The sequence below is a fragment of the Pygocentrus nattereri genome, chromosome 6, assembly GCF_015220715.1.
Source record: "Pygocentrus nattereri isolate fPygNat1 chromosome 6, fPygNat1.pri, whole genome shotgun sequence".
Lineage (NCBI taxonomy): Eukaryota > Metazoa > Chordata > Actinopteri > Characiformes > Serrasalmidae > Pygocentrus > Pygocentrus nattereri.
Window position 1 is genome coordinate 4,389,603 of NC_051216.1, and position 19,556 is coordinate 4,409,158.

The following is a 19,556-nucleotide window of genomic DNA, read 5'->3' on the forward strand; positions in this document are numbered from 1 at the left end:
CGCAGACCAATTAAAGTGGCCTTCACATTAGACCCCGGTGGCCGAGACATGAAGCAGACGTGGTGCTGGCAAGGCGGAATAACAAGCTCTCTTTCCGTCTCGACTCGGCTGAGCGCCTTTTAAAAAAGAGCAGAGCGCTCGCTGCTCAGAGTTCAGGCCCTGCCTTCCTGCTGGCTCTCACGGCTGTCGTCGGGGCCCAGGGGACGGGCGTATGCCACACAATTATACCCTATTCTAAAATTACAACATGAAAACAGCAGAACTCCCACCTTCAGATTTTAGCATTTTAACATCACGAATATTAGATCCAACTTTAGGAACTGAGTGACCATTTATTATTGCTCATTATGTGAATGAATTAATGAAAAATTTGAATGATGAATGCAAACGCTCAGTTTTGCAGGTTTGAGATTTGGGAAAAAATATGGGATATAAATCAAATGAAAATGAAATTATGTAATGATATTTAAACTCAGGCTTGGACATTAAAAGCAGAATTACAACAGTAAACAAGCTGAACAGGACAGATGTTTTCCAAACCATGCAAGGCTGAAACGGGAAGGTGTAACGACAGGAAGTGTTATTGCAGAAGTGAACCGAAATGCTCTTTAACTAGAAATACGGGACAATGGTTGCAAGGATTTCTTTAGAGCCTCAAAAGGACTGTCCTGGAACACACGGCGCTTTATTCTGTGTACTTTTAGTTTGGTGGAAGAAATGAAGTCAGTCATTTCAAATCCTCCTCCAAATCTAAGATATCACCGTTCCTGTGACTCAGTGTTCCTCGTTAGCTCATTTCCATTTTGACTACATTTATACGAAACCACAAACACACAGATTGGCGGATGTATCGTGACTCAAGCTGTGCTCATATGTATAGAGGGAAGGAATAAAGGTCAATACAAAACTCTATATTATGAAAAAAGAATCAAATCAATATGACTGACTTAAATTAATCCCCAGATCGTACATGATTTACTATATGATGTTTAACAAAATCAAAATTAAGTCAATTATGCTGCTTCTTTTAAGATAAAATAACCATTTTTTGCATTGTGATGGTAAAACCAGCTAATTTTATATATTTTTTCCCTACTTCAACTAAAGTACAGTACATTTAGAAGCAAGTACTTAAGTATCAGAAGTAAAATTACTGTTATTCCAGCTATTATAGTTCATGATCACTAATGGTACAGTAGTGTAAAGAGTGAAATCTCATAATCTTCAACTTTAGTTTTGTGAAGATGTATCTTATATTATCTTTAGCATTATATTTTGTCTTGGAAAAAAAAATCTTGTTAGAGGTTAATTTCTCTTAATTCTCCTCTCGTTACTTTTCTTGAGTGCCTTGCTCTCCCTTTTCTGCTGTAGCGCTGAATTTCCCTTTTGTGGGACTAAGATTGTTACAGTAGTCACATTTACATGCAGCCTAATAATCTGTTAATAATCTGACTAATAGCTCAATCAGAATAGAGTACATCCATGTTCATACCTCAAAAGGAATAGTCTAGTCTGATTGAAGCCATTTGGAATACAATTTCTATCTGATTGAATGAGGTGGGTAATCCTATAAATAATCTGTTAAATAGAAGAATAATATCCGTGTAAACGTCTGTATCCGATTACATTCCCTATCGGAAAGTTTCAGTCCGTTCTGCATGAGCGTCGCGTCACAGTGAGAGTTTATACCGTTCAACACGGCGGAGCAGAAACTGGTCTGCAGAGGAGACGAAGTTCATGCTCTGATCTTTAAAAGACGGCGGTGGGACGGACGTCCAGCTTATGCGTCTCAGAGCACGACGTCTTCCTCTCGGCCTTCTTTAATAAGGACGTGTGAAGGACGTTTTCCTGAGTCTGACGTCATTTTAAAGCAGTTAAAAACACAATCACTGCTCACTGCTGCTCATCTCACTCTGACTGGACCTCACGTGATGTTTTCCACCTGGTTCTCCACGCAGGCGCATCATGTTGGATCGGATTACTTGAAATGAACATGTAAATGAAGATTTTCCATCAGATTCTTGATTAGAGTGAAAAACACCTCAGTCTTGATCTATAACTGGAATATATTCAATCGGACTGGCAAAAATCAGACAGCGCGAGACCTGCACAGTACAGACAGTTAATCCACACTATAAAATGTTTCAGATGATGTTTGTTTGAAGAACATTTAAATCAGAACTAAACTTTTTTTTGCACAGCTGATTGTCATTGTAAAAATGTTCCATATTATGTTTATCTGTGATCTATCAACAGCTGTCAAGTGATGACCGGTGCTGTCCTGTCAGGTTTACTCTGCACTTTGGGCGATTATGGGCTGATTCGGGTCAGTTTGGAACTTCCACTGTTTTACTCAAGACAGTTTTGTACACAAAATGGGATGATGTCGTTCAAGCCAGTCTCAGGCTGAACAGCTGTATTCAGGTTCAGACCAGAATTTCAGGCCTAGTTAACGTTCCATTGTCATACTGTGTTTCACAGTAAAAAATACTTTGAAGTGGGGAAATAAAACAAAGAATAACACTTTCAAATAAGAACAAACCAAATCACGGTGCCCCTGTTGTTAAACCCCCTCCTCTAAAGGTGACCATCAAATCTTCACCATAGCTTGGCATCTGTTACAAGGTCCATCTGCAAAATGCTTACAAATGGTTCATCGGTTCAACCTTAAAGAAAGAACTGTGTGAACTAGTTGTATTCAACAATATGACAAAATCTTTCAAAGTGTTTAGATAGAAGTATTAAAATTTATTACCATGACATTTTTTAGGCTGAATTGATGAGCCATTTCTACAGTGTATATTTCATCTCTGCCATTATGCATTAGTCCTGGGGTCACAACCAACAAAGAGTCACAAAAATATAACCAACTTGGGAGAAACAACATATCCATTTTACCATCTTGGCTGTAAATATACCTCAATAAGTGCTACTAAAGTACACTAAATATAATGTAAAGCTAAGATGCAGACTTGCTTTGCTCTACTTGAAGCTTTAGCTCAGAAATAGCCACTTTTCTCGCATCTCCAGCAGGAACCTTTTCCTCGAAAGTAGAAGTTTCTTGTATGTCTCAACGTTCAACTTTTTAATTAGGCTGTAGTCGTTTCTCATTCGCCAGTTTCACCTTGAATGGTGCCTGAGGCGCCGGACTATAAATGCTGCAACATTTAAGGTGGAACGGGACAATCCAAAGTAGAAGCTGGAGAATGAGAAAATGACTTCAACTTTGTGACTTTAGCGTTTGTCAGTATCTCATTGCATATTAAACTAATCAGAAAACCAGCTGGAGGGATTATAAACGCAAATAAGTCCATTCATCTCCAAATTATCGATGCCCACCTTAAATTTGTCCACCTTCTCTTTAGCTACAAACAAGGCAACATTGTTGCCCGTGTTGCTATGGTGACCAGCAGTCTGGGCTGGTCTTCAGGGTTAAAGGGTGAATCAGCAGTTCTACATTAACTCCAGCGTTTAAGACCATTTACTGTTAAACTGTGTTGAAGGATCAGCAGAGCTTTATTTTACTGTAGAGGAGGATTATTTTATTATTACCTACTGATCTGATTCAGCTGTGGAGCCGCGACAGGGCAGGAAAAGAGCCACATGTTGTCGACCGCTGCAAATCAACGTGTGTATGTATGACGTATGTTGGTTATTGGCCCGACACAGAGGGTAATCAGTCCCACATCTAAATATCTGTAATAGGCTTAGTCTTCAGGATTTGACTCACCCTGTACTTTCGCCTGTGTGCGTTAACCGCTTGCCGTATGTAAAACTCTCTCATATGCAGATTAAGCCTAGCCCTGCACTCAGTGATTCAGTTGAGGCTCCTTGTGGAGAGTGTAATTTCATCTGACACAGGGTGTAATCTGTGTCCAGAAAGATGGCTGTTAATGTTTCCTTACCAGGCAATCAGTCCCAAAGCAAACATCTGGTTATCCGGAGCCGAGCTGCCTCTGTTCCTGTGCGATGCTGACTCACTGGTGGCGTCTGAGTCAGGAGAGGCTTTCATGGCCTCCTCGACCCGCAGCTGTAATTGGCAGGGCTGCTGATAACCCCCTCAACTCCCGTCACTCCACTTTGAAGCCCATGTCCTGCTCCCTCCTTTTATTCCTGCCAAAGAACAATAAGTCGGAGCTATAATTGGAACCTTCACGTCTGAGAGGGGCTTCAGCCCACCATGTGCAGGTATGAGGCCTCCTGAGAGAGGTGTTAAAGCGACAACGTCTTCTGATGATTGCCCGCTGTGTGGTTTAGAAGATAGGCTGACTATTTTTTGTTGCCGTTTTAACGACCTGATCTTTAACACGCACACCTGCACACCGCAGTCAATTACCTCAATCATTTTGCATAGAGTCTGTGCACTTAAACAAAATTGGTTCTCAAAAGTGTTTTTTTAATTAAGGATATTTAACAGTTGTATTTCAAAAGGTTTTACTCACAGAATCCATGACAATATAACACATCACAAACCGCCTTTTCACCAGCAGTGCAGGTGTTACAGCACAGATTGAACTCCCTCATAACAGAAGTCAATTGGCAGCTTCTGAATTCCATTTATACAAAAACCTCAAAATACATGTTTTTCTTCCATGAACACTCCAGTCACTGTAGGACTCGTCTCTCTTTGTGAGGCACACATTGGGACTGTGCTGAGCTGCTCGTGAGCAATGGGGGCTGAAGGGGGAGGAATGAAAAGCCTCTCCTGAATAAAGCAAATCACAGACAACTGCAGGTTGACTTTGGTCCAGTCCCATCTCACTTTTACCCCTTCCCTTGGTGTGAGCCTCGCCTTGCCCCCTGGAACTGGTCACTGTAATTATTACCACCCACTCCTAATTCTTCAGTGATATGAAGTTGAAGTCAAATAATCCTCAGCTTTGCGTTCAAATTTTTCCATTCCACCTTAAGTGGAGCAGCAGTCACATTATGGCACTTTGATATACATCAATAGATGCAATGCTATTCTCTATGTGAGGTGATGCTTCTGCACGTCCGCCATGTTGGAGAGGTCAAGATCCACTTGTGAACTAATTGACTGTTGAGAGACGAAGAGTTTCAGGATTAAATCAGCCACGACTTCCCTATTCCTCAACCCATTTTCACCAAATCTGTTCTGTTATAATCCTCAGACTCATTAATCTGGGCTGCACTGCTGCTCTCAGCAGCTTTCATTACTTTAATAACTGATGGTGCCAATTAGTCGTCCAGACCAGCAGGAAAGTATTCAGTCACCGCCTGACGTTAAAAACCAGAGTTTAGCACGAGAAACAATCACAAACATCAGCAGATCATTCAATGAGTGAATCACTTCTAATCTTAATACACAAAAATATAATAAACCCCCCAAAACACAGTAAGACGGACAAAGCTGAATGACTTCCTCTTTGCCAGCTTCAAGTTTTCCCATTCCATCTTAGAAAGTGAATTAGCCAGCTTCTTGTTCTAATTTTCCCACTCCACCTTAAACAAGCATGCAAGAGCAAGCATGCAAAGTAAGTTTATTTATATTGCGCTTTTCACAACAGGTGTTGGTACAAAGCAGCTTTACAGAAAAATCTGGGTCTGAGCCCCCAAATCGTTGCCAAGGGTGACAGTGGCAAGGAGAAACTCCCTAAGGGCAGAAGGAAGAAACCTTGAGAGGAACCAAGACTCAGGGGAACTGTCCTCCTCTGGTCCACACCGCATAGTAAACCGTGGTAGCATTATAGTACAAAATGGGGAAACAGACAGAGCAATGGTTAATTAGATTAATAAATGGTATCAGTAAACAGTATAAATTTCCACTGCTATGCCGACGACATTCAGTCATACATATCAAGCGAACTGGATGATGAAATCAAACTTGGCAAGATTGAGGACTGTGTAAAAGACATAAGACTGGATGTCAAGTAACTTTGTTACATAACTCAGATAAAACAGAGGTCCTGCTTCTTGGTCCAAAAGCAGCTAGAAGCAAACTGTCTAACTTAACACTTAACAATCTCTCAGCTGCATCAAGATCATCTGTTAAAAATCTTGGTGTCGTGATGGACGCTGATCTGTCCTTCAACACACATATAACTAATATTACTAGAACAGCCGTCCTGCATCTCCGCAATATCGCTAAATTAAGAAATGCATGATCTCTACAGGAAGCAGAAAAGCTAGTTCATGCATTCATTACTTCAAGGCTGGACACTGTAATGCCCTGCTGTCTGGATGTCCCAGCAAAATCCTCAACAAGCTTCAGCTGGTCCAGAACGCTGCAGCCAGAGTCTCACAAGAACCAGAAAGTTTGACGAGCCCAGTTTTATCAACCCTGCACTGGTTACCAGTTAAACTTCACATTGATTATAAAATCCTATTACTGACCTATAAAGCTCTAAACGGACTCGCCCCTCAGTACCTGAGTGACCTTCTCTCCCACTATGAACCATCACGCCTACTTAGATCACAAGGTTCTGCTCACTACTGGTACCTAGAACTAATAAAGTTCCATCAAGGGGCGGAGCTTCTCATACAGAGCCCCCCAGCTCTGGAATAATCTTCCTGTTGATGTTCGGGACTCAGACTCAGACTCAGTCTTTAAGTCTAGGCTAAAAACTTATTTGTACAGTCAAGCATTTGGTGATTAGTCTCCCTGTCAGGTCTGGACCTGCTGGAGTCTCTGCTGCTCTGTTAGACTGTAATCTGTGGTCAGCCACTCTTTACAGAACTGACTGTGTTTTCATCCCTTCTATGCCGAGTTGATCAGCTGCCCATCCTGTGCGTCTGATGCTGCTGCCTCTTCTGCCTTGATCAGATGCCACTGCTCTCCAGCCATCGGCTTGACCACCGCTGCTGCTGCATAACCATCTAATCAAATTAGCCACTGCTTTCTTTTTTTCCCCACTTTGTTCTATAAAACTTCATAGTAACAACGTTTGCTGTCCGGTGTCAACCGTAGGAGGACGGGTTCCCCTTCTGAGTCTTGGTTCCTCTGAAGGTTTCTTCCTCTTTAGGGAGTTTTTCCTTGCCACTGGCGACGTTCCTGGGGGCTCGGACCCAGATTTCGCTCTTCTATCTTTCTGTAATACTGATTGTTCTGTAAAGCTGCTTTGTGATAACACCTGTTGTAAAAAGTGCTGTATAAATAAACATTGCTTGCTTGCTTACCTGAAGCTCCACCATTTAAGGTGGAACGGGAAAATTTTAACAAGAAGCTGGCAAATAAGTAGCTTAACTGTAGTTAATGCTATAATTTACCTACAATGCTTTATCATCACTGTAATAAATAACTACATAACATTAAGATTCCCTGAATAGACCATTAAATGCAAAGCTTAATATAAAACCAATCACATCAACAGGTTCTGTCAATTATTAACCACACGGTCATCTCTTTCTTAAGCTGCCACTCTGTAATGGTACCGAATGCAGCACCAGCAGTCCAGTGGCTCTAAAATGCCAGCACCGTTGACGTGCCTGACTGGACCCAATGGGCATCTAGTTATGGATATCCATGTTCTGACACCTCAGGCATCAGTACTGCTGCACCATTTAAGGAGGAATGGGAAAATTTGCTACCAAAACATCAACAGACAACTAGCAATGCATGCATGTTATGAAGAAAAAGACCATAATACACTAAAACGACAATAAACTAGGATGATAAAAGTTTTAACAGAGAAAATTCTCACATTCTTGGGTTTCTTTGGTCTCTCATAACACTGTTTGGAGGGTCACGTAGCTCCAACGCTTCACCCCCACCCCTCTATCTCAACAAGAACCAGGACACAGCACCCCTAAACGTGACTAAGTAGTAAGGGCCAGGAGTGAAAGGAGCAGTTACTTCCAGTTCACTCCTGGTTTTCTAAGCCTAAATGTGCTCCAACAAAGTTACTGAAGGAATAAAATCCAAAGTTCAACTGAAGGAACTCCAAAACAGACAAACATGTTTTGGCTAAAAAGAGAAAAGAGTCGTGAAAGAGTGTGAAGAGAGTCGTGCAGGCTGTGCAATTCACTTGAACTAAAGAGCAACATTTGGCAGAGAATAACTGAACATCTCGAACAAAGGGAAGGTCTTTTATCAGTCGCTCACAATACGAAGCACAGACTGTTTCTCAGGCGAGTGCAAAAACCAGAACTTTCTCTTGCAGTGTTCTTAAGTTTGTCGACAGCCAGCATTGGCAGGAGGACACACACTAACTAGCTTCATTTGGAGGCTCCCAACATTCATACTCACCATAAAATGCAGGCAGGCAGGCAAGTGGTCAATAAGAAAGAGGCCAAACTACCAAAACACATGAAAAAGAAAAGCCCCGGTGATGCACAGAGAAGTTGAGACTTCAAGAAACAAGACAAAGTGCAAAAGCAAAGCCAGGTGTCCTTGAGTCCCTCAAATAGCTGCAGGTGGAAGTGATTGAGTCGGTGGAGCCAGGGTGGAGCTGGATCTGGAGTGAGCCAGTCCAAAATGGGACAGTACAAGCATCATCTCCAGAAAGGTGGGGCACCATGACATTCACTGGTCCTTCTCCAGTTTGGAAGGAACTTTTCCCAGGACAAACTTTAGAGCATTGTAGCTTTTAGAGAAGGCCTAATGATTTCTGTGAAGAATAAAAAAAATAATCAGTAATTTTTTATTCATTTTATGAATTACTATGCCTCTATTAAAACTCCAAAACCATTATCATAACAGTAAACATGGTATATAGTATAGTAACCAAAGAACAGAGAGGATTCATTCACAGTGGTGGTGATAGGAACCAGATGTCCACCTCTGAAAGTCAACCCATAACATGGAACTGCCTGATGTCAGAGACTTTATTGGACGAATTGTGATAAAGTTTTGGCTTAAAACTTATTTTAAACATTTCATGGTGGAAAGACACATGAAGGGTGTTCTAGGGTAAAATAGACCCCAAAGAAAAATGGGTTTCTCAAACGCTAGAGGGCGCTCCCGAGCGCGCCCAAAATGAATGGGTTAATATTTAATAAAAATATTAACATTTTTAATAGAAACGAATACATCAATTTCCTGAACGCAGAACATAACAGATCATTTTAGCACTGCTGTTTTAATTTTAAGAGCTTTTAGGTTCGAGTTATAGTGATTGGGAACTATTTGAACTTTTCACTTGTAGCCGTTCACCTCTGTTCACTGAGGACTCGCCCTCTGTTTTTGATATAAAGGGGGAAACTCAAAGAAGCCAGGCTCCTCATAAAGCACCTGTGGTAATGCTCTTATTTCATGGTTTAAGGCCTGAAAAACCTCGACGCAACCATCCAATCAGGAACGTTTTCTCAGAGATATTCAATTCAACTTTATTTCAACTTTGTCATTATACATTACAGGGTAGTACAGTATAACAAAACACTACAGGTAGGTACAGGTGTCGAACATAGACTAGATGTGCGTAGGTAAGTGTTATAGGTATACTGGACGTATAGACAGTTAGTGCATAGTCAGATATTCAGTGTATCAGGTATATAGACAGAAAGGTGCTGGTGAACTGCAGTCCAGTAGATGCAGAAGTACTAGTGGAGTAAACAGTGGTCAGTATATAAAGTGTACAGTGCAGGTAGAGAGTAGCAGCTTAATGTTCAGGTAACATCTTAAATAAACAGTAACAGTATAAATATATAAATATACTATAAATAAGGCTCAGTCAGAGATGAGGTGCACAGCATGCAGTCCTCTGAGCTGGTGGAGCTCAGTGTGTAGTGTGCTGGGTGGTCAGGCTGATCATTAACAGATATCTGGTAGAGCCAAGCGAGCTCTCCCATTGGTTAGGACTTCAGGTAAATACCCTAAAAAGGAAGATGTGTGAGCAGAAGGTTCACCAACACAAGCTCTCCGCGCAACATGCATTTAATGAGTCAAATAAAATAAACAAATACAAATGTGCCGTTTGTCTGATTTCCGTACAGATTGCATTAAAAAACCATCTGAATTCAACAGCAGCCAGCCCCAAAGCGTAAAACAGCGCTAATGGGAATAGTTCAAAATGTTGCTTTTCTCTAAAATGTTATGGGGCGGCGGGAGGCGCACCCAAGTGCCGAACTGAAAACCAGTGAGAAAGAGTGTTTACTAAACTTATTGAGGCAACGGAATGTGAGTTTGGAAAGTTACAGTTGCTAAAAGTTGAGCTACAAAGGAAAAATGAAAGAAAGAGAAAGCAGAATTCACTCCACTGCAAGTTTGAGGGGAAGGTTGACTTTATATTTCAGTTGTTTTCTCTTGGTGGAGCAACACCTTTCCTAGATCTTGTAGCTCAAGACCCCTTTCGTATTTTCAGTAGTTTTGGGGCAATTTCTCTTTTTAGCCCTCTTTTCCTTTTTTTCCCTTTTCTTTTTGTTCAGATGCCCACCTAGGCTGCAAGCCGTCCCGGTGACACTTCTACAAAGGTGGGACAAAGCACTATTGTTTGCCACAGCCTTAAGTAGAGGAGTCTGCAGGTGTGTCCTAATCTGCAGGGTTGGACCTAATTAGCCCAAGGGCTCCTGGGAATTGGAGTTCACCAAACTTATAGCCCCTTGCTGCTGTCGCCCTCTGCTGGCAACTGGCAGCGCAGGCTGATCACCTTGCTGCCGTTGCCCTCTGCTGGCGGCTGGTGGCGCAGGCTGGTCACCTTGCTGCCGTTGTTAACTCTGCTTGCGGCTGGCAGTGCAGGCTGCTCACCTTGCTCCCGGCGCCCTCTGCTGGCGGTGCAGGCTGGTCACCTTGCTGCCGTCGCCCTCTGCTGGCGGCTGGCGGTGCAGGCTGGTCACCTTGCTGGCGGTGCAGGCTGGTCACCTTGCTGCCGTCGCCCTCTGCTGGCGGCTGGCGGTGCAGGCTGGGCACCTTGCTGCCGTCGCCCTCTGCTGGTGGCTGGCGGTGCAGGCTGGGCACCTTGTTGCCATTGCCCTCTGCTGGCGGCGCAGGCTGGTCACCTTGCTGCCATCACCCTCTGCTGGTGGCTGGCGGTGCAGGCTGGGCACCTTGCTGTCGTTACCCTCTGCTGGCGGCGCAGGCTGGTCACCTTGCTGCCATCGCCCTCTGCTGGCGGTGCAGGCTGGACACCTTGCTGCTGTCACCCTCTGCTGGCAGCTGGAGGTGCAGGCTAGGCATCTTGCTGCCGTTCTCCTCTGCTGGCAGCTGGCGGCGTAGGCTGGACCCTTACGTAGCTAGGGATCAAATACTTTTTCATTTAATAGTCTAAACAAATGAATTGCTAAAACACTCTAGTGTAGCTTTCCTGTGTTATTTCTGATAAAATGGCACCATTAACTGTTCACTTCACTAGAATCCCATAGGGATGCTAGCAGGCATTAGCTTTATGAAAAAGGTATTTCTCCTTTTTTTTTTTTTTTTTTTAAACTAAATTTGGATTTTTCAAGCTCTAATAGTCACGGTTCACCACTGAGAGGCATTTGCCAGGAATGAAAAATGCACTAGATTTGGTTTGCAGAGGATCTTACAACCAAATCCAGGAAACTAATGGGACACGAGACACATTTATCACCAGAAACAACCTCAGTGTCGTGTTTTCTTTGCGTTTATTTTTACAACGGGCGACTTTATTATAGAACGCTTGATGAATTATTTTTTTCCATAACAGCAAATGCTGGCAGATTGTACAAACCACTCCAGATCATTAGAGCCTTTTCACCGCGGGATGCTGGTTTACATGACCATAAACTAGGCCAGTAATAACTCACATAGGCCAGAATAGGAGATATTAGTTCATCGACAACCTTAATGAATGTTCCTACACACTAGAAAAGGAGATATTAATCCAGCAAGGACCCCAGATAATGATTTTATACACTAGAATGGGAGATACTAATCAATACAAGGCCTCAATAAGTGCCCCTATGAACTGGAATAGGAGGGATTTGTTCATAAACAACCAATGTACTTGAATAAGAGATATTAGCCTATAAATTACTTCAAGAAACAATTTTACACACTGGAATAAGAGAACAGCCTCAATAAACACTGGATAAAGAGATTCTATTCCAAAAAACACTTCTATACACTAGATTATCAGATATTAGTCCAATAACAAAAGAAAAAGAGTTTAGTCCATAAACAATCTCTGTAAATATTCATATACACTAGATATGAAATATTCCATAAATAACCTCCATAAACGCTTCTATACAAAGGATTATGAAATATTAGTCCATAAACAACCCCAATAAACACTCCTATACACTAGAATAGGAGATATTAGTCCATAAACAACCTCAATAAACATTGGAATAAGAGATTATTCAAAAAATATGCACTAGAACAGGCGATATTAGTCCATAAACAACCTCAATAAACACTCCTATACACTAGAATAGGAGATATTAGTCCATAAACAACCTCAATAAACACTCCTATACACTAGAATAGGAGATATTAGTCCATAAACAACCTCAATAAACACTCCTATACACTAGAATAGGAGATATTAGTCCATAAACAACCCCAATAAACACTCCTATACACTAGAATAGGAGATATTAGTCCATAAACAACCTCAATAAACATTGGAATAAGAGATTATTCAAAAAATATGCACTAGAACAGGCGATATTAGTCCATAAACAACCTCAATAAACACTCCTATACACTAGAATAGGAGATATTAGTCCATAAACAACCTCAATAAACTCTCCTATACACTAGAATAGGAGATATTAGTCCATAAACAACCTCAATAAACACTCCTATACACTAGAATAGGAGATATTAGTCCATAAACAACCTCAATAAACACTCCTATACACTAGAATAGGAGATATTAGTCCATAAACAACCTCAATAAACACTCCTATACACTAGAATATGAGATATTAGCCCATAAACAACCTCAATAAACACTCCTATACACTAGAATAGGAGATATTAGCCCATAAACAACCTCAATGAACACTCCTATACACTAGAATAGGAGATATTAGTCCATAAACAACCTCAATAAACACTCCTATACACTAGAATAGGAGATATTAGTCCATAAACAACCTCAATAAACACTTCTGTACACTAGAATAGGAGATATTAGTCCATAAACAACCTCAATAAACACTGGAATAAGAGATTATTCAAAAAATATGCACTAGAACAGGCGATATTAGTCCATAAACAACCTCAATAAACACTCCTATACACTAGAATAGGAGATATTAGTCCATAAACAACCTCAATAAACTCTCCTATACACTAGAATAGGAGATATTAGTCCATAAACAACCTCAATAAACATTGGAATAAGAGATTATTCAAAAAATATGCACTAGAACAGGCGATATTAGTCCATAAACAACCTCAATAAACACTCCTATACACTAGAATAGGAGATATTAGTCCATAAACAACCTCAATAAACTCTCCTATACACTAGAATAGGAGATATTAGTCCATAAACAACCTCAATAAACACTCCTATACACTAGAATAGGAGATATTAGTCCATAAACAACCTCAATAAACACTCCTATACACTAGAATAGGAGATATTAGTCCATAAACAACCTCAATAAACACTCCTATACACTAGAATATGAGATATTAGCCCATAAACAACCTCAATAAACACTCCTATACACTAGAATAGGAGATATTAGCCCATAAACAACCTCAATGAACACTCCTATACACTAGAATAGGAGATATTAGTCCATAAACAACCTCAATAAACACTCCTATACACTAGAATAGGAGATATTAGTCCATAAACAACCTCAATAAACACTTCTGTACACTAGAATAGGAGATATTAGTCCATAAACAACCTCAATAAACACTGGAATAAGAGATTATTCAAAAAATATGCACTAGAACAGGCGATATTAGTCCATAAACAACCTCAATAAACACTCCTATACACTAGAATAGGAGATATTAGTCCATAAACAACCTCAATAAACTCTCCTATACACTAGAATAGGAGATATTAGTCCATAAACAACCTCAATAAACACTCCTATACACTAGAATTGGAGATATTAGCCCATAAACAACCTCAATGAACACTCCTATACACTAGAATAGGAGATATTAGTCCATAAACAACCTCAATAAACACTCCTATACACTAGAATAGGAGATATTAGTCCATAAACAACCTCAATAAACACTCCTATACACTAGAATAGGAGATATTAGTCCATAAACAACCTCAATAAACACTCCTATACACTAGAATATGAGATATTAGCCCATAAACAACCTCAATAAACACTCCTATACACTAGAATAGGAGATATTAGTCCATAAACAACCTCAATATACACTCCTATACACTAGAATAGGAGATATTAGTCCATAAACAACCTCAATAAACACTTCTGTACACTAGAATAGGAGATATTAGTCCATAAACAACCTCAATAAACACTGGAATAAGAGATTATTCAAAAAATATGCACTAGAACAGGCGATATTAGTCCATAAACAACCTCAATAAACACTCCTATACACTAGAATAGGAGATATTAGTCCATAAACAACCTCAATAAACACTCCTATACACTAGAATAGGAGATATTAGTCTATAAACAACCTCAATAAACACTCCTATACACTGGAATAGGAGATATTAGTCCATAAACAACCTCAATAAACACTCCTATACACTAGAATAGGAGATATTAGTCCATAAACAACCTCAATAAACACTTCTGTACACTAGAATAGGAGATATTAGTCCATAAACAACCTCAATAAACACTGGAATAAGAGATTATTCAAAAAATATGCACTAGAACAGGCGATATTAGTCCATAAACAACCTCAATAAACACTCCTATACACTAGAATAGGAGATATTAGTCCATAAACAACCTCAATAAACACTCCTATACACTAGAATAGGAGATATTAGTCCATAAACAACCTCAATAAACACTCCTATACACTAGAATATGAGATATTAGCCCATAAACAACCTCAATAAACACTCCTATACACTAGAATAGGAGATATTAGTCCATAAACAACCTCAATAAACACTCCTATACACTAGAATAGGAGATATTAGTCCATAAACAACCTCAATAAACACTCCTATACACTAGAATAGGAGATATTAGTCCATAAACAACCTCAATAAACACTCCTATACACTAGAATAGGAGATATTAGTCTATAAACAACCTCAATAAACACTCCTATACGCTAGAATAGGAGATATTAGTCCATAAACAACCTCAATAAACACTCCTATACGCTAGAATAGGAGATATTAGTCCATAAACAACCTCAATAAACACTCCTATACACTAGAATAGGAGATATTAGTCCATAAACAACCTCAATAAACACTTCTGTACACTAGAATAGGAGATATTAGTCCATAAACAACCTCAATAAACACTGGAATAAGAGATTATTCAAAAAATATGCACTAGAACAGGCGATATTAGTCCATAAACAACCTCAATAAACACTCCTATACACTAGAATAGGAGATATTAGTCCATAAACAACCTCAATAAACACTCCTATACACTAGAATAGGAGATATTCGTCCATAAACAACCTCAATAAACACTCCTATACACTAGAATAGGAGATATTAGTCTATAAACAACCTCAATAAACACTCCTATACACTAGAATAGGAGATATTAGTCCATAAACAACCTCAATAAACACTCCTATATGCTAGAATAGGAGATATTAGTCCATAAACAACCTCAATAAACACTCCTATACACTAGAATAGGAGATATTAGTCCATAAACAACCTCAATAAACACTTCTGTACACTAGAATAGGAGATATTAGTCCATAAACAACCTCAATAAACACTTCTGTACACTGGATTAGGAGATACTAGTCCTAAAGCCCTTCAGTACTGTTTACATACTAAGACTTATTGTTCAATAACTACAGGGACTTCAGTGCACACTTCCTGAGCTATTCTTAGATCATAGACTTGTGTAATAACCTGCTGCCGGTGGGACATTTATGGGGTTAAACGACCTCAGTAAAAGCTCTTATACACCACAGACCTCCTGCTTTTCCTCACAGTGATGACGACCAGTCGCAGTCAGCACAAGCCAACCTGTCTGGCGTCCACCACACGCCGGTCTGTGTGAAAGCGCTTTAACACTCAGAACGGGAGCCAAACACCTGCTTGTCAGAGTGGAGAGACAAAAGGGCAGCTTGGAAAAGATCTTCTCAGCCAGAGAGGTGGAGACAGAGGTGCCTGGTTCGGTCGCTGGGTGTGAAGAAGGCTGAGGAGCTCTCCCTGGCCACTGCTCGGGTCAATAAAGGAGGATGAAAAGACTAGAGTTTGAGTTAAATGAACGAACAAACCAAGGTCAGGCAGCTGTGTTTAGAGCCCCCAGCTCCCCGGGGTGAGGAGAAGAGGAGAAAGTCGGCAGCTAATTTGCGTAGGCAAATGGCCCTAATTACACAGTCACTATTGTTGGGGAGATAGCTTATCACCCAGCCGAATATTCGACAAATCACTGAGCCGAGATTGTATTGTCGTGAGAGAACCCAGTTCCTTATCTGGGCCCAGCAGTGAGCACAACTTTGAATATTAAATCACTGTTTTCCATTTGAAAACACCTCGCGTAATCCCAGTCAGTGTTTCTTCCGCAAAGCTGTTTTCCCTGTGTGATCTTGTAGGCTTAACAGCGAGGAGCTCAACAGCACATGTTCCTCACCAGCTGACGTCGCTTCGATCTGTCGATGTGTAGTTTATGAACAAGAGATGTGACGTGCCGTACGTTCAATTTAGCTGCTCACAGAACTGTGACTAATAATCCCTTCAGGAAAAACAGCGACACACTGCAGTAAATCTCAAATCTGCAGCCAAAGAGGCTCTTCAGACGTTCCTTGGTGGAGATGACGGCATCATGAAGGACCCCACCCATCCAGCACACACACTTTTTGTTCCGCTCCCCTCAGTGCCTATCACACGTCACTTTATACATTACCAGTATTAAGATGTGCACCTCCTACCTCGTACTCATACTGCTGTGGTCCATGCTGCCGTTATCTGTCCTCCCCTTTATGCACCTTCTGTTTATTGTTTATTGTTTGTCACTTTGGGAGTTTAACTGGACCGTGAGTACAATGTTTCGTTCCACCTCATGTACCACATGTGATGTGAATGACAAAAAAGCCCCATCTTATCTTATCTTATCTTGTCTTATCTTATCTTATCTTGTCTTATCTTATCTTATCTTATCTTATCTTATCTTATCTTATCTTATCTATACAGAAGCAGTGACAACTGACAAAATCATTTGAATGTTTAAGAGGTTCATTGCACGATTAAATGGTTAATTTCCGTAACAAACCTTTTAAAGATGGTTCTATACAGTACCAAAAAAAGGTTCTACATTGTTCTAAGTCACAGAACTGTTTTTGTGCCTTTATAGAACCGTTGTTGCTAAGAGCACATATAAAATGCATTACGCCAACACAGAAGCACTATGAAAATATATACAATAACAATAATAATAATAATTATAATAATAATAATAACATTGTAACAAGTTACGTAACTCGTTAGTAGTAAGTTAATAGTAAATTATTGACTTCTTTAGTTAATTCACACATTATATATATATATATATATATATATATATATATATATATATATATATATATATATATACATATGCACTATATTGCCAAAAGTATTCACCCCTCCCCCCATCTACATCACTGAATTCAGGTGTTCCAGTCACTTCCATGGCCACAGGTGTATAAAGCCGAGCCCCTAGGCCTGCAGACTGCTTCTACAGACATTAGTGAAAGAACGGGTCGCTCTCAGGAGCTCAGAGAATTCCAGAAATCACAAATGTGCTTCTGGAAGAACGGTCAAAAATTCCCATAAACACTCCTAACCCTTGTGCAAAGCCTTCCCAGAAGAGTGGAAGCTGTTATAGCTGCAAAGGGTGGGCCGACATCATATTAAACCCTATGGATTATGAATGGGATTTCACTCAAGTTCATATGCGTGTGCGTGCAGCCAGACGGCCGAATACTTTTGGAAATATATAAGCCAGAAAAAAAATCTTTAAGATTTTCTGAGAGAAATAAATCAGATGTTCATATTATATTAATGAAGAATCTGATTTCTGAACTGTTTCTCCTGAACTTCTTCAGGAGAAAAGAGGAGATAACATCAGCATCTCACAGTGAGAAGTTCTGGTGATGAAGGAGAAAAGCGAGAGTTCTCCTTCTGCCCTGACAGACTGCTGCGAGGGTTCTGTGATCTAGAACAGAGCTGTATGAGAAAACAATGAGATCTCACACTTTTCTCATGGAGATATTACTCAGCCGAGCCTGGGCCGAGACGAGTCCGACACTAAAGAGTTAAGCCACACCTGTGACAACACTTTGATCAAAGTGAGAAAAGCTCAGTTTTATTTCTCAGGAGTCAAATTTCAGAAACAGGAGAAAACGGTGTTGGTCTCACTCTGATCTCAAACTGGACTTAACCATGTCCAGAAGTACCTGAGATCAAGGGGAGATCTCATTTAGAGCATTTCCTCCTCTGGGAAGGCCGCTTGGATCTCGCTTATGGTTACACTTGTGTCTAATTCTGGATATAATCTTGCCAGTTTCCTCCTGCATAGACTTTTTAACACCGTATTAAGTAAGTATGAATCTAAGATCCTTTATAGAAGTGCTACGAGTGTCAGTCGCTCTGAGGTCTGCAGATAATCTGAAGTCCTTGTGGCTGTAGTACCTGAAAGGCGATATCACCGCACACTTTAAAACCTCATCGCTTTTCTAAGTCGCGGACAGAGAACCCAGTGCTGCTCTTACAGCTTTTCTCACAGACTTTCTTTTCAAATGTGTTTTCCTGGCCGTCCACACGAGCCGGAGGCTTTAGAGCGAAAAGCCTCGGAACAGACAGAAGCTGGAGTCACCACAGGCTGCATATCAGTGCAAATTAAAGACACAAATGAAATGCCAGCCGTGAATTTCAGACGGAGGACGCTGGAGCCTTGGGTGAGAATTTCTTATTAGACACCAAACACCAATGAGAAGATGATTCATTTGCATTCGCTCGTGCTTCTAATGAAACACGTCTCAGAATTAGCATTACATGAATTTATGAACATTTATGTTTTAATGACGGTACGACGCCAATTGACATTGTAGAGAGAAGCTTTAAGCTTGGGAATGTGCAGTTGTTGCCCACGATGACAAAACCGTGTCGTAGTTTAATACGAATTATTTCTCAGTGAAACATTCAGTCAAATTTGACAGAAAAGGCAGAATCCAACTTTAAATCTAGGCCACATTTGTGCTTGAAAGTAGAAGAGATGTTTTATTATGATCTGAATTGGATGGAAATGTTTTGTGTGTCTTTTTTTGCATAAACATAATGCATCTTTTCACATACGCCTCACTATATACTTGTGCCTTTAATTTTATATATATATATATCGTTGCACTCGTAAGAAAACCTTGCATGTCCATTTTTGTTGTTTTGCAGTTTTAGACATAATTTGAAAAAGCCTGTTGTCCTTTATATTGTCTGCAAATTTCATGATGAATGGACCAAAAGAAATGTCCCAAAATTGCTTGTGAAAATGTCTGATTCCATTCACTTCCATTATAAATAAAGTATGTTTTTTCC

The 19,556-nt window shown here is 40.2% G+C and overlaps 1 protein-coding gene across 1 annotated transcript in view; it reads right to left on the reverse strand.

The window, feature by feature from the left end:
- The window catches only part of thsd7ba (thrombospondin, type I, domain containing 7Ba), a 527,193-nt gene extending 518,883 nt beyond the window's left edge, over window positions 1-8,310 (reverse strand). The window contains exons 1-2 of the mRNA XM_037539668.1: window positions 8,207-8,310; window positions 3,906-4,113 (exon numbers count right to left, since the gene is read on the reverse strand). The gene's annotated coding sequence lies outside the window, so the exon portion shown is untranslated. The remainder of the gene's footprint in view (window positions 1-3,905; window positions 4,114-8,206) is intronic.
- Between the last annotated feature and the right edge of the window lie 11,246 nt (window positions 8,311-19,556).